General features: G+C 40.0%; 1 protein-coding gene across 6 annotated transcripts in view; it reads left to right on the top strand.

Moving 5' to 3' along the window:
• The window catches only part of LYN (LYN proto-oncogene, Src family tyrosine kinase), a 112,580-nt gene that overhangs the window by 24,971 nt on the left and 61,635 nt on the right, over positions 1-25,974 (top strand). The gene's annotated exons all lie outside the window — the stretch shown is intronic.

Raw genomic sequence — 25,974 nt, 5'->3', positions numbered from 1 at the left:
GAGAGAAACAGAATAGTAATGGAAAAGCAAAAAGAAAAGGCCAGGCAGGAGAGATTTTAGCGAGGTCCTGGAGTGGATGGAGAAGAGGACTGAGATTATTCGGGCACTAACTCAGAGGGGGATGGGGGGGCACTGAAAGTGTCCTCAGGAGGCCAGCCTTGCTGCTCCTTTTATAAAAGCATGTTATATACTTAACATGAAATATACTGAGATGACCCCATACTTTAGGATGCAAATGCTCCCTTAAAATGAGAGTGAAGAAGAAAAAAAGAGAAAGTTCTTATTTCCTAGTGTGAGAGGTGTTCGGTTCCTTTGGCGCTCAGGGTGTGATAATGTGGGTGGGTCAGGACCTATCAGCTGCTGTGACCAGGGGCTTTGGTTAGACCACAGCCCTTCCGGCCATCTGTGTGCGCTCAGTGACCAGCCCAAGCTCTGGAACCTCTCCTGCAGACCTCCATTTCCAGGATTTTTGTGGGAATCCAGACAAAGTCATCATGGTGTCTGTATTCCTTGTGCCTCCTTTCTGCCAGCCACATTCTCCCCTTCCAGATGTGAGAAAATACTATATTGAATAAAATCTAGTAGACTTACCTGCTTGGTAAAATAAGGAAGAGCAAGGAAGTTGCTATTCTCTTAACTCCCTGTCTCTGTTCATTTTGTTTTTAACAGTGGAGCCAAGTTTCAAATGCAGAAAAGATGAACAATGCTAATGAATGGTTTCAAGTGGGATTCAGGGCCAGCTAAACTTGAAATTGGCTCTTAGCCATGAGTTTGTGTGCCTGAGGTTTCACCTGCTTTGAATTAGGATAATTTAATAAAGTCTGATTAGACTGGGAGAGTACAAATGAGTTTGTTAATCAGAGGAAAAAGTTGCATTTTATGCTTATCATATTAACCATGAGTTGACGACTAAGGCCACACTCTTTCCTAAAGCCAATCCATTATCTGTTCTTCCTTTTGAAAATGTGTCTTCTTATTTCGGTTTCCGTCTCTCTGTGTTGCAGCCGTCTAGTCTTTCTGGCATTCCAGAATTGGGTGCCGCCTGCTTTCCGTGTTGCAACTCTTACTGTTCTTCGCCGGACCTTTCATGAACTCACGCACCGTAATTCCGGATATCCTCAAGCCTCTGATGCCCAAGCTTAATCACATTAACTTAGTTTGTTTAAATATAGCTTATTAAATCCATATTCTTTGAAAATTGATACTGCCGTGAAATAAGAACCAAACCCTGAAGTATATGAGGTTCTGGACTAAGATCTTGAAGTCTGGGATTCTGTTTTTTCACTTTGTCACAATCCACGTTGCTGGACCTTGAGCATTACTGTCTTGTCTGTGAAATAAGGAGATTGGACTAGTTAATCCATGGTTCTGGGACATTTACAGGCATAAGAATCTCCTGAGAGTTTTCTGAAACCCAGAACTGCTGGCTCCACAGGAAGAGAGTCTGATTCCGCAAGTCGGGTGGGGCCTAAGAATTTGCATTTCTAACCAGTTCCCAGAAGATGCTGAGGTTGCTGGTCTAGATGACTTCTTCAATCTTCTCCAGCTCAAAAAATTTGATTTTGCATTCTTCTGTAAAGCATCGAGAGGGGACTTATAACACTTCCTATATAGATGTTCGTACTTGCCCCTTTCTGCCCTCAGCTTTCGCCAGTGTATTCTGGATTCACTCCTTGGTCCTGCAACCTTCCTCCAGCCTCACCCCTGTGCTCCTGTTTCTTTGTTCCAACAGCTCACTCCACCCACTAAGGAACCCTCTACCTGTCGGCATCTGCAGGCCAGGTCACGTCCCACTCACAATGTGGAGCCATCATGGGATGGACAGTGGTGGACGGCCATCCTCACTTTCGCTGTGAAGTCTGAAGTGTGGGCTCTTGTTTTTCTTTTCCTGCAGTACCCCCTGACCAGCAAACGGTGCTTACCTAAGAGCGTACACACATACGTCCCAATGCTGGCTCCATCATTTACTGCCTCTGACACCTCTGAAAAGTTGCTTTACCTCCCTCGGCCTCAACTTTCTCATCTGTTAAAAGGGATAATAATAATATCTAAAGGATTAAATGAAACAATCCATGTTAAGTAGTATTAAATAGGTGTTACCTTTTATCAGCTGCTATCAGGGCTATGGTTGAATCGTTAAGTAAACTCAGCATGGATTAGAGATGGTGATAGTACAATCACCCTACATAAGTTATGCACCAGGCTTTTCAAATACTACTCACTTTCACCATTAAATGGGGAAAAAAGATACATCTGCTTCTTACCCAAGTCCATTAAAACTTACTTTAATCATAATTAAATTCTCCCTACTTAAAAAGAACATGAGGCAGCACTGCCAAATAAAATGACAAGGATAAAACAACAGAGAATATGATTTCTAAAGTAAAAGAATGGATATTCGACAAGCATATGCTTACTGTACTTCACAAGCTCTAAGACATGTGTGTTTTTACATTTTAATACCTCTGCAATCACAGTTAATGTCATCTTAATATTTCAAAGTGTAGCTATTCTTTTCCCTTTTTTTCACAGTATATAAGATAATGGCATAAAAATCAGTGTATCTTAGATTTGAGAAAATACAGAACTTTCAGTAAGTCAATTTGGTAATTCCACTTTATGGTAAATTATTTCTTGTGTTAGTCCCATTTGTTGACTAAGGCTTCAGAAAAAAAAATTATCAAGTTGATAATTGGTTAAAGAAGTACTGGTTTTAAAGAAACATTTATTTTGCTTTTTGCAGGGAGAAAGAGGGAATGCTCGAGAGAAATATTGGATGTGTTCGATATTAATGTGCTTTCGCTATCAGTAAACTAGAACTTATGAGGTTGCGTTTCTCATTGTAGGTGATTAAAGAGTCCTATTTTCTTATTTAAAAATAGTGCTTCTGAGGCTGAACCTTCTACTTTATCTAGACTTTGTCAGAATCTTTCGGATGACTTCGAAAGACTTGTGCCTGATTGCCAAACCTGACACCACTCTGGAAGGGTGTGTACAAAATGTAGATGATAGTGCAGTGGAGACACGTATTTATATCTGCAGGCAGGCTGTGTAGACTGTCACAGTGGAACAGTTGTTCTAGATGGCTGTCCTGTGTTTCATGATGATTCTTGAGCACCAGATGTTAAGGAAGATATAAATCCCTCATCATGTACGAATGTCACAGTGTCCCTACTCCCAAGAGAAGAGCACAGACTGCCCTCCAGCTGGCTGTGTTCTATTCTAGAAAGGTGGGAATGCTAACACTGCTCTTTAGACTGTGCAGAATAATTAAATGCTGCCTCAGACAGTGCGTGTGCGTGTGGCATCAGACAGAAAAATAAAAAATCAGGTTTCTGTTAATTCGGAATATGACTGAGGTCAGGGAGAGTTATGATTTTGAAACTCTTTTTAAAAAGTTTGTACATACTGATACGCTAATAATATTTTGTGGAACTTGAAGTTGAGGGAGTGAGGAAGGGGAAGCTGGTGCTAATGAGCTGGAAATAGAAGCTAAAGACAGAAGGAAAGAAAGAGTTCCCTAAATATGCACACTCTGGGTAGTTATCCTCTATTAGCACGAGGACATAATGTGCTCGCTCCTTGAGGAGAGGCCATGCCTTACAGACGTAGGAACACACCTCCAGGGTCTCTCTTTTAATTCATTCGACAAGTGACGTAGTCACAGATTCACAGATGCATAGAATTTGAGCTGGAAGAGACAGATATTTTGTTCAACCCAGTTGTTTTACAAGTGAGGAAAATACATAGGCCCAGAAAAAGCTAAGGGATATATTTGGGCTAGTCAGTGGTAGGTTGTAATAGATTCCTTCAAATTTTCTGAAGTTCCATGTTTGTCAGACACGACTATGTAAATAAGACTAATTTAAACTAAATTACCCGTTGTATTAGTAGTTATCTGGGTTTCAATAGGAACCACTTCTGGCTAGCTTAAGCGAAAATGGAGAATTATTGAAAGAAAGCTGAGATATTGCACAAACTTGCCCAGAATTGAAGGAAGAGCCGAGCAAGCAAAACTGCAGTGGGAAGGAGCCTGAGTGTGCTGGGGACAGCAGCAGCTCACAGGTCTCCTGCCGCCGATGCCGGCTCAGCTCAGCCCACTCGCCGCTCTGTCTCCGATCCCATGCACGTCTGCGACCTCACCTGAGCGTGATCTGCTCGTGCAGGCCTTGCTGACCACCCCCCCCACCCCTCCCTCTCCCGTTACCCTGCTTTTTCTTCATTGCACTTAACATTGCACTTAACACTTAAACGTTTTCTATTCGTTTACCCGTGGGGATTAAAAAATACTTGTGCCCAGACCTAACCCCCAGAAACTGTGATTTAACTGGTCTGGGGTAGAGCTGGAAACATGTATTTTTCTTAAAAAAACCCAGGTTGTTCTAATATGCAGCCACGGTTAAGAATCATGGCCTCGTAAATTGCCAGAACAAAAGCAGAACGTACTGCTAGAACCATTACAGCTGGAAATAGATTTGAAAGAATTAAGAATGACAAATCTAAAAGCATTAAGGAATCGTAAGGCATTTGTAGCTAAGGACACTGAAGTGATCTTGACAAGAGCCCTCCCAGATTGAGTGTTTGCTCCATACTGTGGATGTGGTGGCTCTTCTAGTGGCCCTGTGGGGTAGCGGCAATATCCTTATTTTCTAAATGAGTCGACTGAGGCAGAGGGACTAAGTGACTTCTCAAGGTTGACCAGTAGCTTGGGATTCAAACTCAACACAACTATTGGGCTGAGTGTGCCGTGTTCTGAGCAACAATCACAGGTTCCCTCGTGGGCCGTGCAGGGGCTGTGGTGAGAATCCCCCACAGTCTGGAGGTTAAAATGAGGGGAAGTGATTTTAATGGTAACAGGTGACATTGGCGAGTCATCCCTGACAAGAAGGACTGTTGAATGTTGGGATATGTTACCAAGAGAGAACACAATTTTAGCAAAAATGATAACAAGAAAGAGGATCTCGGTTATTGCAAGAAAAGTAGAATTTGCTGGGCGTTCATGGCTAATTAACAGAAATGTGAAGATGTGTATGAGAGACTGAACCTCAAAGCAGTTTAGTTAAGACAGAAGAAAGAAATAGAGGAGGGGAGAATGAAATTTGATTTTTGTCTTTTTAGGGAATTGAGATATAATTTACTGTTTGCACTTTTAGAGTTTTGGTGAGAAGAATGAGAAACATAAATCTGAGTGATCTGTTAATAAAGCACTTTTCATACAAATAATAGAATGGAATAGGCTCCACGGAGGAGACCAGAAAGCTCCGCCTCTGTCAGGGTGATTTGTGAACAAATTTCTTTTAACTGGGAGGGATGGACGACAGGCCTCTGTGGGTTCTTGAAGAAAGAATCTAATCCTTTTGGGTTTAACCATTAGGCAAATTTAGCTTCCTGGTTTCAGAAAGAGAAAACACACCCACAAAAAGAAAAACCCGGGCCCGTGGGAACAAATAACTTCCTCCTCCTGGGCTGCTTGAAAACCTTAATCTGCCTGTCCTGAATCCCTTCCTGTCAGTGTGAGTCGGGCTGGGGAGGCATCCAAGAGGCAAAGGGCTAATGGGGAGAGAGAATGCGCCAGTTCGCACAAGTAACTGAAAGCGCACTGGCCGAGGTGTAAGGCTTGGAACATGGCTCTGAAGGCGAAGAAGCTGGTTAGAGGCAGCTTTATAGTTCTGTGTACACCTGGGAAGAGAAAAGGCCTGGGGAACTGTGTCGTGTCCCCCACTCTTTACTCCTCGGCCTCCTTTGTCCTTCAATCTAAAACCTCTTGAGACTGAAAAATAGAATTCTTCATTTTTTTACTCACTGGGTGACACAATCAGAGAAAAAAGTCAAAGCCAATTGAAGAAGAAATATCCACAAATACAGAATTCATTTTTCTGCCAAATATGTGAGTGTGGGCTGTAAATACGGTGAAATGGTTTAGCAGATTAATTTAGGGGAGCCTAGTATGAGTGGGGGAAATGTCTGAAATCCGGGCTACTTAAATTTCAGTAAAGCCAAAGGAGGGCCGGAATTGAGGCAGAGATGTGTGTTCATTAGAAATTCTCTGAGGTGCTTTAGTTGTTTGTGAAATCAATACTCATAAAGATTCCTTAGCGATTTTTATTTAAAAATTTTGTTTGTGCACAAGGTCGCGTGAGCCTTTCTTCACTTAAGTAGGATAATATCACTATAATCTGGTTCCCCTTGTTTTGGGGGACAGGGATGGAAAACAGGAAGTAAGACATTGTTCACTTGTTTTGGGTGAAGTATTTAACACATGCTATTTCATTTAATCCCCACAGTAACCCTTGAAGGAGGAGTATTATCTACATTCAACAGATGAGTAAAATGAAATAACTGGCTGATGTTTATATGGCTATTAATAAATGGAAGAAACAAATCGGAGCCAAATTTCCTCATCCTGAAGTCTTTTGCTACTTCATTTTGGGAAAATTATTTTTTAAAATAGCGATGTTCAGCCCAAATTCTTTGAACGATCACAAATTCTCAGTTAACGGGGGCATTTGATTTTTGTCATGGTCTAGATATGTCTGAAACTAAAACAATTTTGGGAACTAACATTTACTGATCATCTATTATAAGCCAAATAGATCGTGGCTATTAAAACAATGGGTTCTACTTATAGAATGGCTTCTGGCTGCAAACTATAGTCCATGAGATTTCTAGGTTCAACTTTAATTCAACAAATAGTGTTTTATTGCTGACCTGGTAACTGGGTGGTGGTTGCTTTTATGTTTTGGCATGGAAGCAGGATGGTCTACAAAGAGGCAGACTAGCCAGTGCCTGCCCTCCAGGAGTTTCCAGTCACATCGACAGACAATTCCAAAGTTACTTAACGACATGAAACAGTACTGCGAGAGAAGTGCTGGGGCTTGTGGCTAAGTTCCAAATTGACCGTAGGGAGAAGAAAGCAGAGCAGGAGAAGGATGTAGGCTGGAGGGGACCAGGCAAGACCGGGTGTGAGTTAGGCTATGGAGGTTAGCTAAGATTTGCCTAAGTGGGGAAGAGCCAAGACACAAAGGCAGAATGATGCTGCCATGTTGATAAATACAGCTATCTGTTTATGACAGTGTTATCACTGGGGGCGATTTGAACTTCGGTATCGCCTCAGCGGCATGGTGGGGGGATAATGATGCAGAAGTGTAGCTTTTTTCCTCAGTTCTTCTCCACTGACTCAGCTAAGAATCACAGGTTAGTGAGATTTAGAAAAGATTTATTAAAAATATATTTTAGAAAAACAGAGTGTGCTGCAAGGGCAGAAAGGGGTTTTAGCGAAGAGGGCTGTAACCCCCAAGAAGTGGGAAAGTCTGTCTTATATTTGGGCCATGATGGGTGGTTACAAAGGCGTTCCTAGGTGATTGGCACGTGAGGTCATTTTGATTGACACTTGGCTGCTACATAACTCTTGGCCTGTAGCATGCGCTTACCCAGAATTCAGTCTGTTATAATTTGATTCATGAACTTCCAGGTAGAAACATGGTATTATGATGGTATAATGAGGCTGAGGCTGTGGGCAGGTTAAGGTAGTACCTTCTGCACACCCGTCTGTGGCCGTATTAAACCAGCTATATATAGGTTATGGCCCTCCTCTCCTTTGTCTCTGGGATGCAGGACAGATTCTCTAACTACCAATAGGGTGTTCTCTGGGTGGTCTCTAGGCTGGGCTCTATTCCTGTGTTCTCCCGTCACCCATGTCCGACTAGCTACCTAACAACAGAAGCTGTCTGTCTGGAGTAACACAGGCGATGACAAGGTGCATTGGAACCAGGCTGTGAGGGGCTGTGAGGGGCAAGTTGAATATCTGAGATTTTATCCTATTGACAAGAGCAGTGGCATTGGTAGCAATAGAGATGATTGAATAATAGTAATAATAATAATATCTAAGATTTATGGAGCATTTATTCTACTGGGCACTCTATTCAACAAACAAATATTTATAGAGCCTGTATAAGTGCCAAGCACCACTCTCTGTGCTGGCACTGCAACAGTGTACAGAACTCACAAAAATCTCTGCTCTCACTGGGCCTCCATTCACGTGAGGAGAGATGGACAGATGAGGAAACAGGTCTTGTAATCTCCTGAAATCTAAATTTTTATAATAATGCTGTGAAGGAACTTACATAGAGAAAAAAGCAGAAAGGATGAGTGAATGGACCGTACGGTTTTAAAGCTCGGTTCTTTGTATAGGCATTAACTTATTTAATCAGGTAAATAATAGAAGTCAATCTTTGAATAATTTTGAATATAAAGTGACATGATGAAAATATAATTCATGAAGTTGAGCAATGAGTCGGGGAAGGACTGATTGATGCTGTAGGGACCAGTGAGGAGGCATAGGAGGCAGCCACAATCAGAATAGTTATATCTAAAATGGACTTTTTAGTAATTAATACCATGTAGGGTTTAGTAAAGAAAGAAGACTTATTCAGGGGGAAAAAAAAAACTACATCAGAATACACTGTTTATCTGGTCCATGCCTTTTCGTAAGCCTAGAAACCAAGAGCTGTAAGACTGACAGGGTGTGATGGAGAGTTGATTCTAATGAATTGCAATATGGAGGTCACAAAGGTGATAGTGGTTTTGACCCTGAATTAACTAGGATGGTGAGAAAAATGAGAAATTTTCACTAAAAAAAAAAATGGAAATTCAACAGAATATCTGTCATGCTGCTTAAGTGATTTAAAATTTTCTGAAAGTAATTGGACATTCTTTACAATATTAGTACTTGCCAGAACCAGTGGTTTCTCCTTACGGCAGTACAGGCAAAATGAAATGTAAAGATAGTGGGTTCCCAGTGCCAGGCAACCTCGTTTCTCATCCTCCCCCCACCTCATCCCCCGGCATGCACCTGGGCGGCGACTCCACCCTTTGCTGTCTTTCTGCCTCACTGCTCAAGCCGGTAGCACGCACTTGCTCTGTCCTAACTGGCTGTCGGTTTTTGCTCACTTTTTAAAATTATGGGCTCACAGGTTCCCAAACATTCTTAATTCACAGCACCTCGAGTAGTTCAGTAATTTTTTCATGACAATCCTAGAGCAGTAGAAACATCAAAGAGTTCCATTCACTAGGTAGTTAGGTTCAAACAACTTAAAATACCTATTTGTCATAACAACTTAGTACCATTTGAAAAGATAACGCACATACATTGAAAGCAAAATAGTTGCGTGTTATTCTTAAATGACCGTGACTGTGCACTAATGTGATGTGTATACCTGTGCCACACAACTTCTCAGTTCTTAGAATCATATTTGGATACCACCGTCCTCACTTTCTGTTCCATATTTATCTTCATATGATACTTGCTTTTTATCACAGTGACTATAGAAAATTTGGTTTCGTACATGTATGAGGTTGTTGAAAGGAATACAGCATGACGTAATGTTAAAGCTGAACTACCTCGAGTTGGTAGTTCTCATAGTGTCTGATAGATTCATTGTGTTTCCCTTGAAATTTGGAAATATCCTCAAACACCCCTGTGAGTTTGCTGTGGTGCCTTGGGTCCCTTGGCCCACAGTTTGGGAATTATTGTGCAGGCCTGTTCGCTACCATCTCTGTTTCTTCTCCTTAATCTTGGCCATACCCATTTTAAGAAACTTTGGACACAGTCATGTCCTCCAGTTTTCTCATTTTTTTGTTTAAACTCCTGGAGTAAGTTTAAATTGACTCTCTCCAGTCCATTTTTTGCATCTTACACTAACTTGGTAAGTCACTGTTTTATCTTCAATCTTAGTCCAAAGAATGGTCTCCAATTCTCATTCTACCTTAAGGCTTTTGCGTTTAAAATCTTGGCCCTGTGACCTCTGGTTTTCCAGGTTAGAATCACTGCCTGGCTTTTAACCACCTTACTTTACCACAAGCTCGTGTGGGTGCCAGGCAGTGGGGAAGAAGGACTTGCTATGCTGTACGTCCCTCGAATGCATTTAAACCCCACTACCACCCCATGGAGATGAGCGCTGTTATTACCCCATTCATGTCTGAGGAGACTGAGACTGGTTATAACTTAGAGGCATCACAGAAGGACAGAAATATCAACTCCAGGTGTTGCTTGTCTCCCAGTTAATGGGAATGTCAAAGAGGCCAGTCTGGGTGGCAGTGACTGGTATAAATAGGTCGCACGTTGTGTTTGGTTTTTAATTTTACAACTGTATTTTGTAAAAGTAAAACATGGTAGCTTATTGTAGGTATTTTGGCAATAGAGGAGAAAAATAAAAACTGACTCGCCTTAGAAGCATACAAGTGTTTTTATTTTAATTTTGATCTAATTTGCTTTTAATATTTCTTTCCAAACTTTCTACAAATGTAATCATAATGTATATAAAGCTTTTCATCTTGCTTTTTTTTAAAAAAATTACATTATAAACGTTTTTTACTTTTATAGTTCTTTTGGACAACCTCAAAATATTGATTCTTATCACTTTCAAGGTGTGTTACACATAATTTAAAAACCAAAACAACTAAAAGCTTTAACATAAAACAGCAGACTCATGCCCTACCTTGCTAGCTCCCCTGACCCAGTTTTATTCACCAGAACCAACCATTTTCTTATCCTCAAGTTCAACAGCTCTGCAGTAGTCCCTTGAGTGGCACCATACAGTTTATGTACCTGCTACCATCCTATTTTTGCTAACTGACTTAAGGAACTATTGGTTCAGAGTGGTTAGTTCTGCAGGATTATTAATTGCTGATAAAATCCTGTTCCCTATGCAAATATTTATGTTTAACTTCAGGGTTGCATTATCAAATGTACTTTGCCCTGCCATTTTTTACCTTGATTTAATAGTACCTTGCATTTATCATAAGTGGCTACAGGCATACCGTTAGGAATAATAACTTTATTATTAAGCATTAATAAATGGCTTGGCTCTTACCGCTTATTTTCTCAAGCTAAAATTGTAGAAGTTTGGGAATTAGACCAAGAAGATTTAATGAAATTCTATTGTATTTTGCTTCATAATTATTAAGTCAGAGCAGGCAAGAGCCCAACCTTGATAAAGAATATTGAATGTTAAGAAGGAGCATATTGATTGGATGTGTGCAGCTTTTCTCAGCAGAAATATTTTAAGGCAATAGTATTTTCCGAATTGAGGATCTGTTTTCTGAAATATCGACTCAAAAGTATGTGGACTATTCTGTCACAATACACTTAAAAAAATTAATAGACTTTATTTTTTAATAACAGTGTTAGGTTTACAGAAAAGTTGAGTGGAAAGTACAGAGAGTTTCCCATATAGCACTCACCACCCCCATTTAACTTTCCCCCTAATTACTAACATTTTGCATTATTAGTGTGGTACATGTGTTACAATCGACGAGCCAATATTGATACAATAATTATTAACTAAAGTTCAGAGTTTTCATTAGGGTTCACTTTTTGTGTTGTACCTTGTGCAGTTTTGACAAATGTATAGTGACATGTATCCACCATTACAGTATCATACAGAATAACTCACTGCCCTAAAAATCCCCTGTGCTCCACCTGTTCATCCCTGCCTTCCTCTCTCCTCTTGAATTCCTGACAACCACTTTTTCCTGTCTCCAACCTGATGCCTTTTCCAGAATGTCATATAGTAGAATCATATAGTATGTAGCCTTTTCAAATGGGCTTCTTTTACTTGCCAATATGCATTTAAGGTTCCTCTATGTCCTTCTGTGGTTTGATAACTCATTTCTTTTTAGTGCAGAATAACATTCCATTGTCTGGATGTACTGCAGTTTATTTATCCGTTCACTTACTGAAAGACTTGTTGGTTGCTTCCAAGTTTTGGCAGTTATGAATAAAGCTGCTATAAATACCTATATTCAGGTTTTGTATGAACTTAAGTTTTTAATTCATTTGGGTAAATACCAAGGAGTACAAATTACATGTTAAGAGTATGTTTACTTTTGTAAGAAACTGCCTAGCTGTCTTTCAAAGTAGCTGTACCATTTTACATTCTCCCAACAAGTTCCTGTTGCTCCACATCCTCACCAGCATTTGGTGTTGTCAGTGTTTTGGATTTTTGCCGTTCTAATAGGTATGTGATGGTATAGCTCATTTTAATTTGCAATTCTCTCATGACATATGATGTGGAGCATCTTTTCACATGCTTATCTGCCATCTGTATGTCTTCTTTGGTGAGGTGTCTAGATCTTTGCTCATTTTTTAATTGGGTTATTTGTTATTGATTTTTAAAAGTTCTTTGTATACTTTGGATACCAGTCCTTTATTTGTGTTTTGAAAAATTTTTCTCCCAGTCTGTGGCTTGTCTTTTCATTTTCTTAACAGTGCCTTTCTCAGAGCAGAAGTATTTAATTTTAATGAAATCCAGCTTACCAATTTTTCTTTCATGGATCGTGCTTTCAGTATTGTATCTAAAAAGTCATTGCCAAACCCAAGGTCATCTAAATTTTCTCCTATCTTATCTTCTAAGAGTTTTATAGCTTTGCATTTTATATTTAGTTCAGTTATCCATTTTGAGTTGATTTTTGTAAAAGATATAAGATCTGGGTCTAGATGATGATGATGATGATGATGATCTGGGTCTAGATGATGATGATGATGATGATGGTGGTGGTGATGATGATGATGATAATGATGATTTCCATGGTGATGTCCAGTTTTTCTAGTTCCATTTGTTGAAAAGACCTTTTTTCCATTGAATTGCCTATGCTCCTTTGTCAAAGACCAGTTGACTATATTTTTGTGGGTCTGTTTCTGAGCTCTCTATTTTGTTCACAATATACTTTTAAATGAGTTCTTTTTTTGTTGTGGTTTGTTTGGTTTTTATTACCTTCGGTAAAAATAAAATCTATTAGTAACTTAATCCTGGTTTGACTTCTTAGAGTCTTAGTTTCCAAATAAGGGGAAGTATGTAGAAGAGATCACTCTTACTAGTTTTTCTAGCTTTATCTCATGAGACTAGTTTATATTTAAATATATAGTCAGGGTGATGATTTTCTCACAAAAAGTTTCTGGGTGTATTCCAACAGATAGCAGGTCTGTGTGTGTGTGTCCCTGTGTCTGTGTCTGTGTGTACAGGCAGAGTGGCATACATTTATTGGATGAGATTTCTGCCTATGCCCTTTAAGTTTTATAATGGGATATTAAACCTATCTTTCAATGATGATTAACAAAGCATATTGTTTGGCCACAATCTGTAACAAAAAGTATTAATACTTATGATCATTACCAGTAATTAAAACATCAGAGTTCCTGCCATGCAGCTTTCATCAGAGGACATTTCACAATGTCCAGAGACATTTTCGGTTGTCACAATTGGTGACGAGAAGGAGGCGAGGGATGCTACTGGTATCTAGTGGACAGAGGCCAAGGATGCTGCCAGCTACCCCACAATGCACAGGACAGCCCCACACAGCAAAAATTTTTTGATTCAAAGTGTCAGTGGTGCTGAGGTTGAGAAACCCCTGTTGCAGAGAAGCAGGTTTATTTATAGCCATGGGCAGCTTTCGTTCTTTGCTTAGCCCCTAGATAACCTAGACTTTTGTAGATTTGCAGTCCACATCTAACAATTGAGCAGAAACTTATGGTGTGCTATAATGGTCGGTTTCTTTTAGCTTGGTTTCACTTTTTACTGATTTCATAATGGTTTCTATTATGGTACATGCATTCATGTAAAGCTGACTTAACTCCGAAAGTGGGGTATCAAAATATAATTATGTATATTTCTCAATACAGGTGGCTGGATCTTTGATCATAAAAATCCGAGGCTAGAAACAAAGTTGGTGTTTAATACACTTCTTGGTTCTATGTACATAAGTCAAACTCAGCTTTTAATTTCCTCTCTGGTCCTTTAAATGACACATTACCCTATGATACATAAGTTTCCATGAGCTCATCTTGTTTTCATAGTGTTCCTTTTTATTGTTAAGCGAAACAAAACCCAAAACCCCACAGTTTCAGCAATCCCCTGTTATCTTCCTCTGCGTGAAATTGCTCAACTAAGAGTTATGCAAATGGGGTTCAGCCATGTGGGAGAGGTTCTTACTGTACATTGATCCAGGGGAATATCACCCATATCACTAGTGTATTTGTTGTCAGCTGTGCAGTTGTCATAAGACATTCAGGGCCCTGGCCTTCTCTCTTGCCGCTCAGGCCCTCTCTCACTTTACTCCAGCCATACCCGCTCCTTTCCTGCCCCAAACCTCCTTCCAGTTATGGGCCTTTTGCATAGCCCATTTCTTCTACCTCAAACTCTCTTCCCTTAGACCTTCCAGCCTTGCTAGGAGTCAAAGAGAAGGGTACTCGTAGGTTATTAATTGGACATGCCTCTTTTGTTCACATGGGGGCCTGCTTGGTTGTCTCCTCTTAAGTTACCAGGCACAGCTCTTACTGTTCCTCCAGAATATACTGCATCTCTTAGACGTTGAGTAGTTTTCTTTATGCCTGGTAAAAATTTTCATGTTTGTCAATTTCCATTTCATTTCCTTGTAAAATCTTAGCTAAGACGATGGCTCCACCTGCGTCTTCTCCAAGTTCTTTATTCCCACAGATAATGAGAGTTTAGGCCATGCATTCGGACTCTCTTGTTTTGTTTTAAATTTTTCAAAAATGATGTCTATTTTTGTACTAGATCATATACACACATATATTTGTGTATATATTACATGTTACACATGTATAATGAAACTATACTGTATAGTACTTGTATGTATACATATGTATATATAATTTATACAATAATTTATACAAAATGTAAAATGTTTTTGAAACCAAACACATGAATTGAGTTCCTTCAAACTTTGATATACATATGATAGGAAAATTTGAAAATTGGGAAAGGCAAAACCAGAAACACCTGTAATCCTATCACCTGTACATGAACATTATATTTTAAGATAATTCTTCCTAGACTTTTTTCCTACACATTTATATCTTTTCTCCTCACAAAAACGTTATATGTGCTTTATTTAGTTTTATTCCATGTGAACATAATGTATCTTTTTATGTCAAGAAATATATATACACATATGTATATGTGTGCATATATGTATATGTGTATGTGTATATATATTTGTATATATACATTTTATTTTAATGACATATAGTACTCTTTTGTGTTGAGGTATCAATTTCTAGATCAATTTTCTGAAATTGATCTAATTGCTTGACAGCCAATTTTATGAATTTATCAAACGTTCCACTTTACCAGACTTGTTTCTTTTAACTACTTGAATATTACTTCTCTTTTTCAAACAGCTTTATGCATCTTTAATGTTTTCCTGCTAGTTCTTCAAATGTATAACAACCTTGAGGTTTCTGCAATTACAAAATTAAAATTTTAATTTAAGTTTAAATTAAAAGCATTAGAAAGAGATTGAAGCGACCAAAATATTCCCAACACATACAATATGCTAAAACTCAAGATTCTAAGGAGGAATTATGGTGTGCTGATTTGATAGTTGTTTGCAAAACCATTTGACAAGAAAGGACAGACTATCCTGACATGTGGAAGGGAAACGAGGATGTGAAGAGAAATTTCTAGAAAGAAGCAAAAGACTTGAGCCTCGAAAATAACAAAAACGTGTCACTAGGGTTGAAGAATTTTTAGAAATTAGTTTAAAATCCTAAACATAAGGGTGGGTAAAGTAAGAAATGAACTAGGAAACTACATAAACAACCATACTTTATATTACACTTAAGTTACTAATTACTATTATAAAATTACATCCATCAATATTTTAATTTTAATCTCTAAAAGATAAACACTCATGTTTTCAACATAAATTTAATACCATTATTAAACATAAAATAGCAGCATTTCCTTATTATCATCAAATATCCAATAAATGATCATATTTCGTCAATTGTCTCATAATTATCTTTAATAATAGTAAGCTAGTAAGTTGCTAGTAACTAAGGTTATTACAGTCCTAAGAAGACTCAATAATCTTTAGTTTTTAAAAATAGAACATTCCTTTAAAAACATCATACAAATCTTGAAAAGCTTTTAAACAACTTCATTTGATAAGAATTATTATACCCTGAAGCTATTAAAATCACTCCAACTGATACAAACTGTTGTAAAGGTAAGCTGTTAACACCATCTTGTCTAATATAAAATTACATAAATTTCACAAATAGTTAAAAGATACACATTTTGGTAAATTGATCACCTTGTAAATTTTTACTTTTAATCCATGTAAATATATTGTATCTTTTTTTTTTTTTGGTAAATATATTATAAATTGAAAATCCTCAGAGAACTGGCTTTGGATGAAATGAATTTTGAGAGCTGGTCTACATTAATTTAAGCAGTAACCTATTTGGCAAACAAGTAAATTTCTGATTGTATGGTATTACAAACAGTCCCACAATAAATATACTTTTATACAGAGCTTTGTGTAACTGCCTAGTTATTTTCTTAGAAATAATTTACTGCTAGTAGTTATGTTGGGTTAAGAAGCGCATACATTTTTAAGGGCTTTCATGTGTATTGTCAAGTTAGATTGTATCACTGACTCTTTCATGCCAAGCCCAATGATAAGAAAATGATTTCCTTATCATTTTATGGTAAGGAAGTGTGAGTCCAGAGGTGGGAGTGATTTTGTCCATAATAGTAGGACTGGCAGCCAGGCCTCCTGATGCATAACTTCCCACACCTCTCACCCTCCCTGTGCTCTTCTCCAGGCAAGGGCCAAATTACTCATTTCTCTGCTCTAGACTCCATCCAAACTTCTAGGTCTTTGAAACTCTCATATACCTCTTTAATTGTCTTGTGCTTCTTTTCTGGACTCATTCTAATAAATGCAGTGATTAAAACTGTACATGTTTATTAAGGTTCCCATAAATACAGTCAATTTGTTGTTTTTATGCATCATTATTTCAGAATATCTCAGTGTCAAGTTAGTTTTTTACGTTTTTATGCCACACATTTATACTATAGTTAACTACATAACCCTTGTGTCTTTCTGAGGCCTTGTTTATGTTGTAGTATGATGAAGAAATGGTTTCAAACCAGATAAAGACATCAGTAAACATAGGGTAAATTAAAATGTATCTCATTTGGATCACAAAGTAATAAAGTTGATAAAAGAGAAACTAACCATACCCACTGCATCTCTCTCTCTCTCTCTCTTTTTTTTTTTTTGGAGGGGGAAGAAGATTTAAATTAATTTTTACTGATATCATTCACATATATAAATTCACTCTTTTAAAGTGTACAATTCAGTGGTTTTTAGTATAATCGCAAAGCTATAAAACCGTCATTACTAATTCCAGAGCCCACTATATCTTGCATGTAAGCGGGCTTGCAGAATTTATACACTGCAATTCATTTGTGGAGGAGGAAGGGAGAAGGAGGAAGGAGGGAGGAGGAGGAAGGAAAGAAGGAAGGAAGGAAGGGAGGGAGGGAGGAAGAAAGCAAGCCTTTGCATCCTTTAATAGTCTCTCTTCAGCTCTCTGAATAACACAGGTTGTAAAACTGTTTCACATTTGCCAACAGAGTTCAAAATTTTTCCAGTTTAAAGAGCCTCTTTTCCATCATGACTCCATTGCTTAGTCCTTCACGTTTCTCCTCCTGCTCCTTTCCAAGATGGCACCTGGTTAGGAACAAGGTTTCTGTTGTGCCCTTTGGGGAGAAAGAAGCCACGGATTCTCTTCCTGCTCTTGGTTTCCCCGGGGAGATATGGCGGGGTACTGTTGATTTGGGGGAACATCATACTGATACCTACCCTGAGAGCGAATGGACCACACTGGATCACTCGAAGCTTCTGGATGCCCTAAACACCTTCAACAGGCTGAGTGAAGGGAGCCTCAAAACAGAACTCTGGCTGTTTTATCTTGACACCCCCTTTGCCTTCGTGTGTCACCCTGTGTGGGACCAGAAGCAAAGAGAGAAGCAGCCCCTCCTTCAGACGCAGAGCCTCCTCCACCCCAGGTCTTGGGATGTGAACCTGGAACTCTGTGGGTAACCCCCACCCTCCTTTCCAGTTGACCTTTAATAGGAAAAGTGGATGGGGGTGGCAGGCCCCTGGGACCCAGGTTCTGTCCCAGTCTCTTGCCAGTACTCCTTCTCCTTCGGGTTCCTTATAAATCACACCCCTTTCTTCTAGGGGGAGCCCGGTGCTCAGCCTTAGTCACAGACTGGAGGCGATGCCCACACCATAGGAGCAGCTGTGTGACCCAAGTCTTCAAGGACTAGCTCTTGTTACGGAACCCAGAGAGAAGCTAGGAGTAAGGATTACCAAACACCTTAGACCGTGGTTACGCTGCCCCGAGACACTGTTTACAGATGGTATTTCAACCTGAGGGCGGGCCTTTCATTAGAGGCTGGTCAAATGAGAAAGCCGGGCTCTGACGCCAGGTGAGGTGAGCCTGGGCCACTGGCTTACCGTGACAGTGGTGGCTTTCTGGGGGATTTTATAGAGGAAAAATTCAAGAATTGAAAATAATTACCAAGATAAGTAAGGAGAAAATCATAGTAGCCTAAGTAAAGGAGCCTGGCTACACCCTTTTCTTTTTTCTTTTTTAAAAAATAATGAATTAATTAATTTTATGGTGACATTGGTTAACGAAATCCAATGTTTCAACTGTACACTTTAACAGTAAGGCATATATATATTTACACTGTGTGTTCACCTCTCATAGTTAGATTTCTTTCTGTCACCACATATCTGACCCCCTTTACCCCGTCTATCTCCTCTCCCCCCCCCCACCCTCTGGGAACCACTAGTCTATAGTCCATGTCCATGAGTCTCTGTTAATTTGTCCCGTTCATATGTTGATTTTACATTTACATCCCACATATAAGTGATACCCTTTTCAATTCTACCTTTTTCAAAGGAATTTAGGAAAACTGACAAAAGAAAAGCCAACTACTCGAGCTAGGCGTCGAGGGAGCTGTGGGGTTCAGTCGAGGCGCCCTCTCCTCCCCTGCCCTCCTGAGGACACCCGCAGCCAGACTTTCCCGACCCCCTTTTCTTTGATGGGAACTTTGGAGAAAACACCGCAACTCTTCTGTAGACTTTGCTTCTCTGAAAAGTCTGTAAAGTTTCATTGTTGAAAGTGAAGTAAGAAGGAAAACAGTCAGGGGTTTCTGAAAGGTCTCCGTTTAGAGGAGAGCAAAGTACATCTCTTGAGTTAACAACTGGCCCTGGAACGCAAGTATGAGAACTGGAGGATGTTATTTTAGGGAAGAATTCGTCCTACGAATGACCCTGGAACCAAACTCAACCGACTTTTGAAGCTCAGCTCACTTATTTGAGATCCTTACTACCCATCTCTCTGTCCTCAAGGATTCCTTTCTCTTGTCTTTTTGAGCTTCCTAATTCAGAAAGGTCTTTTGGCAATGAAGCTCACACCACAGAGAGGCAGCAAGGCCTTGAGTGGGTAAAGAATGCAGCTCTGAAGCCAACGGACCAACTTCTAGTTTTACCTAAGACCTCTGATTACCTGGCACAGGTTCATCTCTGGGCGTTGGTTTCCTCGTCTGTAGGCAATTACATACTCCTCCCTTTTCTCTCCTCACCCACTTTGTTTCCTACCCTTATAGACCTTTCTGGTTACTCCAGAGCGACCACTGGTATTGCAAGGTCAGGCAAGAGAAGGTCAGTAACGGGGGAAGATTCCAGAGGCCCCAATGAGCCTTTGGATGAGAAATTCACTTGTTGCTGGGAAAACTCAATGCACCTTAAAGTATGCAGTTTGAGAAGTTGCAGTGAAGTTTTAAAAAAAGTTTTTAGGTTTTTTTTTTTTTTTTTTTGATGGCTGGGAAATGTATGTCATAATAAAAAATTTTTAAAAAACATGGTAGCAACACAGTTTATTTTGTAGCACTTTGTAAAAACAAGACATTTAAATTCTGAGGGGTTAGATTCTGGTAAATTCTTAAATTTTAAGCTCTAGGAGTATGTGATGTAATTGTTAAAAAATGGGTTTAGATTTCATAGGGGGAAGTGGCATCCTATATCCTATTTTTTATTTCTTTAATCTCTGATAATATGAGAAATTAGTGATTTAAAACCTTTAATAGCAGACAGGGATGGGAAACTTCAGGCTGAAATATATATGATGGGATACCTTTTAAACTTATGGAACCTATGATGAAAAACAAAATACTACTCAAAATGTATGTTACATCCAAATTCAGGAAGCTCTTTCATTGAGCAATGTCCCCCTCCTTAATTACAGAGTAATATATGCATTTAAATTCAGGTCATCGTGTAATACAAAAGTGTATAGCAGAGTGACATGGCATATAAGGTACCTTGGCCAAAAGAGAGGAGAGAGAGGGAAAATGTCCACTTAGCTGGTACAAGTGGCCTGTGTACAAGCCGGAAGCCGAGATGCGAGATGTGCTGTTCTCTCTTTGTGTTGAGATGGGGGTTATCTTTGTGCTTCTCATCATGGGACTGTTTCTCTTCCAATTTTGTAGGAAAAAACCGGCATTTCGACTGCATTTATTTATGTACTTAACAAACATGTGTATAGCTCTTACTGTGTGCTGCCTTAAGTCTGCCTCTAAGCACTTTACAAGTATTAACTAATTTAACTCTTTAACCTAATGAGGTAGTTACTTCCTTTATTGAAAAGGAAGCTGAGGCACAGAGAGGTTAGGCGCAACTTGCCCAAGATCACACATTTAATAATTGATGGACCCAGGATTTGAATTTAGCCATCCAACTCCACAGTCTTCGCTCCAAAATATTTTGTAGTGTCTTCCTTAAGAATTTTTAAGATAAAACTTCTATCTTAAGATAAAACTTCTATTTTTAAGATAAAACTTCTATCTAAAGTCTAAGTGGACTTTAGAACCTGGCCAGCATGGTGGTGGGTATTCTTTCAGACTTTTTTCCGTGTACATTAAATATACAGTATATATGGATATGTGTGTACATCTATGTGTATATATGTGTGTACATACATTATTGATTATATAAATTGATATATATAGAATTTTTTCAATCAATCATGATTGGTGGTCAAGAATGTCTGAATTAAACAAATCTTTTTTTAACCCATCCCACTCTCATCACCTGTCTGTAAGACCTAATTTACTGTACTGTCCCCTCCTGATAGTCATCTGGATCGTCTCTGTCTATAGTATAAATAACGCTAGTATGCACATCCTTGTGCTCTTGTGCAAGTATATCTAAAGAACAAGTCTTCTAAAAGTTCTCACCATAAAAACAAACAAGAAAAACCCGATGACTATGTGAAGGGATGAATGCGTTAACTTTTTTGTAATAATCAGCCCTGTGGGGGAGGAAGAAACTTTCCTCTGCCCCTTAAGTTTCTTTCGGCTGTATAATAATTAAATCTATATGAGACCGATAACCAAATTCAATTACATACATTCGTATGGGAACGCCACATACAAGAGAGGTTTAGGGACTGAAAGTTAGCATGAGATATACATGGCATTCTGAGCTAATGATGAGGTAAGGTACCCAGGGGTCAGAGAGGAGAAAGGTCATCTTAGGAAGGTAAGAGCAGTTGTCAGTAATTAGTAGTTCCTCCTGCCATATACACAGGTCAAAAGGTTATCTCCGATAATCTCTTTTTATGGGCAAGGCCCCTAATTTAAATTTTTCCAGGTAGTTAAATGGAGGCATAAGTTTCTCCCACAATGTCTCAGTTACCTTTAGTTCAAAACAATCAGCACACCAGAGAGCCACATCTCAGTTACCTTTAGTTCAAAACAATCAGCACACCAGAGAGGTACATTCGTTCTAAACCCTTACAGTTTGCAATGTATACATACATCACATTGAATACCTTAAACTTACACAATGTTATATGTCAAATATCCCAATAAAGCTGGAGGAAAAACAAGTCCCCAGAAGTGCAGGTCCAAGTGCACAGTTGCTTATTCGCTGAGCAGGTGGATAAGGCATTATTAGATCTTTCCAGAGACAGCAGGGTGGTAAACAAGGAGTCATAATTAGTCTTTGCCTCAAGTCTGTTTTTTGTTTAAAAAAAAAAAAAAGGATTTTGGTATTCTAAAGACTTTAAATGAGAACGAGCCACCCCTAATGGATATTTGTTCTCGTGAAAGAAATTTTTGGAAAGAAAAGTCACCTGCCTCCCATTTTCTGGATATGTTGTTGGTGGATGTCCCTTCGTGGCAAAGGGTTGCCCAGTCGTCTGTGTCTCTTCAGACCATCTAGTTGAGCTTCTGTGATGAACATCCTTGAGTCACATTTGCATGTCAAACCCTCAGTTACTATTACTATGATTAACCCAAAGTCTCCACATATAAAATGTGCCTTAATTTACTGTTGAAAAGAATTGAAGGCCTTGCCAACTACTTCATCCACAGCACTTTATGTAATGTCCATCATAAGAAAACTTAGACTTCTTCTGCAGGGGCCTCACTTTCCCATCTGCTTCCTCTTCCCTTACTGAAGTGCTCTGAAGGCCAGTGACTCAGCTGCCCTCTGGCTCTTCCTGCCAGGAAATCTGCTACAGTGTATCTGGTACCCTCCGCTCTTAACACATTTGCATTATCCTCTTTTCCTTGGCTTGGGTTTTGTTTTCATTTTATTAAATTCATTACTGTCTTTTTTGTAAAAGCATTTCAGATCCTTTTGAGAAATAAACAAGCCATAAAAACAATCTCTTCATTTAGCATCATCGTTAAATAGATAAAACGTTTAAAAGTTTCAAAATAGCCATCGTATGAGAAACAAAAGAGAACAGACTTTAGGCTTAGACTTTGGCTAAAGCTGTGTGAGAGTCCCAGCGCCACCCTTCACTGGTACTGTGGCTTAGGGTGCGCCTTTTCATCTCTCTAATCCTCTATTTACTCCTCTATAAAGGAGGATTCATAATTCCTGGCTTATAAGGTTTCTTCAAGGATTAAATGAAATGCTCAGAAAATTACAAATGTTTAATTAAAAAACACTAAGGTGTAAATCATTGTAAAGTGTAGCTCATGACACTTGCAAACATGTAACCACTTTCTGTTGGCACTACATTGTATTGTGTACTTTTCTGGTACCTTCCCACAGCATGAGGAATTGCAAGACCTGGTGTGTCACTGGGCGATCAGCAGAGGCCCACTCAGATAATTGTTTTTATCTACAAAACATATGGTTGGTGCTCAGCAGTCTGTGGTGATGGCGGGGAAGGGAACACATGAATTAAGCATAAATAAATGATAATTTGTGTACTCTCACCACCCTCTCTCACACCCACCTACCTTTTATTTTCATTCTTCCTCTTCTTTTCCAGGGCCATTGCCCTTGGAATCCCCATCTTCTCTTTCCTGGAACCCCTCAGCCCTTCCCCCTCCTACTCGCTTCCTACCTAGTTCTCTCTTGGAAATAGAGATCTCATGTCCTGTCCCTGGTTAAAAACCTTTCCACGCTATAAATAAATAAAGCCAGCAGGGCTTGGCATGACATTCATTTCATCGCCTGTGTGCGCGTGCGCGCGCGCGCGCGCACACACACACACACACACACACACACACACACACACGCACAAGGAGTTTCTAACATTTTGAAAAAGTTTTTTGCATAAAGTTATTTATAATACGTCTTATGTCCCACCCCAACGTTTTATGTTGAAAATCTCAAATCTGCAGGAAAAAATGGAAAAATATCCTCACCTAGATTCACTAATTCTTTAGTATCGTGCCACATTTTCCCTTCCTCTCCCTCCTGCTCCCTTCTCTTTTTCATTTTGACCAAAGTGTTGAAAGTTAGACACCCTGAGCCTTCGTCTCCACACACCTGGCATGTATCTCCTAAGATAGACATTCTCAGTGTAGCCACAAAGCCATTATCATGTCTATAATACACACAAGTCCCCACTATTCTATTTAGACATATTCACATTTCCCCTGTTATCTGAGCTTGTGTCATCCCGTCCTCCTCCTCATCTAGGATCCAGTCGAGATTCACACACTGTGTCTTTAGTGTCTCTTAATACGGAATAGTTCTGTCCCATCCCTCCCCCTGTACATTTTTTAGTATCCAGGCTAGTTGTCTTTAGCGCACATTATGGATTTTTCGTTTTTCTTTAACCTCCGCATTTCCTATAAACTAAAATTTAGTTGTAGAGGTCTCTGTCTCTCTGCTGCTTTTAAAACAACTTGCAGGTGCGGGGGGCGGGTTCATTTCCTTGCCTTTTCCACCTTTAGCAAGAGGGGCCCGGATGGGCAAGTAGGAAGCCCCGAATGTTGCTTGGCCAGTTCTTTCCACACATTGTCCGAGGGGCCTGCTCTGAGCAGGCTCTGTTCTAGGTACCGGGAATCCTGCCGCGAAGAAACCGGCTTCCATTCTGTTGGGGAGGTGCCCAGGGGGATTTAATAAGAAACATAAGAGCATGAAGCATGAGGGGTGGGCAGAGCGGCGACCTTTTCAGTTGGGCGATTAGTGAAGTTCTGTCCGGGGGGTGGGGGCGGGTAAAATTTGTGTAGAGGTCTGGAAAAGAGAGCTAGAGAAGACAAGAGAGGAGAGGGGGAGGGCGAGGTGAGGGAGGCCAGGCGACCCGGGGAAAGCGCTGGGGCAGCCCCGGCCCTGCTGTGGTTCCCGGGTCGGTCCGCCTAGCTTCTCCCCGTGGTCCTGCCGAGCGCTGGGGTCGCGCTGGGAGGCCGGTTCTATCACGTACCGTATTTCCTCATTTATACCGCACCATTTCAGTGGCTGATCACGTTAGACACTGATTGCGGGCGCGGGGGTTGGGGGAGGGGGCGGGTGTTGACTGCTGAAAAAAGAACTCGCCTGTTTATTTACAGATCAACTTGAAAACCCATCTCACTTATTTCCAAATCGACTTTAAAACCCATCTTCATTTCAGAAACTTAAGCATATGAAAAAAGTGTTCTGTTTTGAATCAAAGAAGTACTTGCTTCCCCTTTATTTTGGGAACTACAGCTGGCTAGTTTCAGAAAGAGGTGTGACTGAAAGGCTTCTACCTCTGTAACAAACGATAAATAAGTTGAAGGTCCAACTGGGAGCCTGCAGGACAAAACACACAGATGAGCTGTGGCAGAGATGCCTGTGGGTGACAGTTAAGAGGGAGACTCTTGAGATTTCTTAGAACATTTCCTCTCCCCAGAAGTGCTCCCTAATTCACATTACTCCCCCTTCCTCAAACTGTAAACTCATACACCTTTTCTCTAAAGTCCTAGGCAGTGGTGTCCAAGTGGCAGCGTTTCAAAAGTACACAGATCACATGGGAGCACCCTGCCTACATTGGGTCCCCGGAGAATTTCCTGGAAAGAGTCCAGGGAAGTCTGTTCTATTGAGTCTAGGTGATTCTGGTGTTCTTTCAGGTTTGGGAACCATTACTTGCCCTATAGAAACTTTCAGTGGATGGAGTTCACAGCAGATTTTGTTTTCAATACATAGATTTAACCAAGAGGCTATACTGGAAGGCAAGATTCATGTCTGATTTCAATTTTTAAAATCATCTTTTTAGTCCCCAGAGTCCTTCATGTGGTGCATCCGAGTATCAATTGAATAAACAGATAAGAAAGTTTAGCAGGTAGAAGAATGTTATTTGTCACTCTGCACTGGTCAAGAAGAAGGCCCTTTCTGTCTACAATTCTTCCTCTGAAGTTTTATGCACAGTCATGGTTTGCTGATACCATCATTTGTGTCTCAGGCTCTTCTAGTTTCCACACTCATGTATCCTACCAGGGAGCCTACTGGATTCGATCATTTAGATGTTCCTACAAGCATCTTTTCTTCCATACCTGTGTCTCCTCTTTTATTTCCAGTCTTGGTGAGGACCACCATCACTTTCCCAGGCCTCAGGCCGCATTCAGTTGGAGCCGGGTTCTCTGCATTCTCGTTCTTAATCATGTTTGCCTTTGAAGCCTCAAGCCCCCTCACTTCACCTTTCACATTGTGTCATCCATCTTGGAGGTGGGAGGAGACAAATGAATAAATTTCCGAGCATGGCACCCAAGGTGTGCCTCTCTTTCCTCTCCAGCCTAACTCCTGGCCTTCCCTCCCTGCTCTTTGGCTACAGCAGGGGTCCCTAACCCCTGGGCCTTGGACCAGTACCTGTCCGTGGCC

The sequence above is a fragment of the Pteropus medius genome, unplaced genomic scaffold, assembly GCF_902729225.1.
Source record: "Pteropus medius unplaced genomic scaffold, Ma_sr-lr_union100, whole genome shotgun sequence".
NCBI lineage: Eukaryota > Metazoa > Chordata > Mammalia > Chiroptera > Pteropodidae > Pteropus > Pteropus medius.
Note: the sequence above shows the minus strand (reverse complement) of the source record. Positions and strands in the feature narration are given on the sequence as shown.